This window comes from Euprymna scolopes, chromosome 25 (assembly GCF_053919585.1).
Source record: "Euprymna scolopes isolate OS-2025 chromosome 25, ASM5391958v1, whole genome shotgun sequence".
In the NCBI taxonomy this organism is placed as follows: domain Eukaryota; kingdom Metazoa; phylum Mollusca; class Cephalopoda; order Sepiida; family Sepiolidae; genus Euprymna; species Euprymna scolopes.
This window is the reverse complement of record NC_136506.1, coordinates 48,212,925-48,214,375: the sequence shown is the minus strand read 5'-3', so window position 1 is coordinate 48,214,375 and position 1,451 is coordinate 48,212,925. Positions and strand designations below refer to the sequence as shown.

Below are 1,451 nucleotides of genomic sequence, written 5' to 3'. Positions count from 1 at the left end.
CCTGCCTTCCTACTACCACATTTTTTTTTTTGCTTAACATACACATCCAAACACCCTGGCAACGCCGGGCTGAAATGCTAGTATATATATAAATATAATAAATATTAACAATTTTATGTATACATACACTAGTTTTCCATATTTATGTAATGCCCAGCATAGAAAGTCATAATAACTGCTGGTCGCGAAAACCATATGTATGCATAAAATTCTTAATATATATATATATATATATATATATATATATATATATATATATATATATATATATATATATATATATATATATATATATATATATATATATATATATACGGCATAATCACATTGACACACCGGTTCTCGTCAGATCACAGAAGTTAAGCAACCTTGAGCCGAACTAGTACCAGATGGGTGACCATTTGGGAATTCTAGGTGCTGTATGTGTTTTCCGTTTATCTCGGTATTGTTTCCATCGTCCTGAATGCCCACTTGCTACTGGTATATAACAATGTCGACCCAGGAGATGTGTGGTCAGAAATTGTGCAACTCTTGCCACAAAGAATTTTACGCGCAGGAACGCTTATTGTGATATATCCATAGTCTGTCATGACTGAAGGAAGTCTTGCATATTATATATGTACTCGTTTTAAGTTTAATCGCGTATCTTCTAGTTCTACTTTTAAATTATGATGTAGGAATTTCAATTATTATTTTACATCTTAATGCACATCTGAAACTGTTGAATTCCTTTTTGTTTTAACTGTTTCATGTACAATATATACAAGATGATATTAGTAATTTTCTGTTGATGAAATGATAAAAATTTAGTTTCCAGCACTGCATATCTGAAGAATGATAAATATACCTGTAACATTAAATTTGAAGAACATCTACATAAATAACATTTTGAATGTGACCTCTAACAAGTGTGTAAGTGTAGAGATTTTTATAACTTCGAATGCGTTAGCAATCAACATACAACTGGCCACGAGTAATATAAAGTGCCCCGAGATTAACTCCAACAACTTTGAGGCTTTGTGTTTGAGCATTACTTTTAGACCTTGCAAAACTAAATTTTATTGGAAATTGTAATTGCTTGAACTAAAATGGCATGTCAGAAGGTATAAGAGAAACCCGAGGAATAACACACTTCCACCCTTAAAATTTCCAGTTATTTAATGATTTCCAGAACATTAGTTTTCAATGATTTTATTGCTAACCGTGTTACATTACACAGTTTAGGTGGGTTAAGATTTCTTAATAATATAACTGTAGCTCCTTTCTTCAATATCAGGTTATGTCCTGGCATTCCAGGTGGTTGGAGTGAATTTAGAAAGTCTACAGGAAATTCTACTAGCAAATCTTTATCAATAACATAATCAACGGACTCTTAAAAATGCTCTAACACAGGCAACTCTTGCAAAAGATTATAATTGATCATATCAACAACATAATTTCTAGTAGCCGAG

The 1,451-nt window shown here is 31.8% G+C and overlaps 1 pseudogene; it reads left to right on the top strand.

The window, feature by feature from the left end:
- Nucleotides 1-309: 309 nt before the first annotated feature.
- On the top strand, nucleotides 310-426 carry LOC145247736 (5S ribosomal RNA; annotated as a pseudogene).
- The last annotated feature ends 1,025 nt before the right edge of the window (nucleotides 427-1,451 follow it).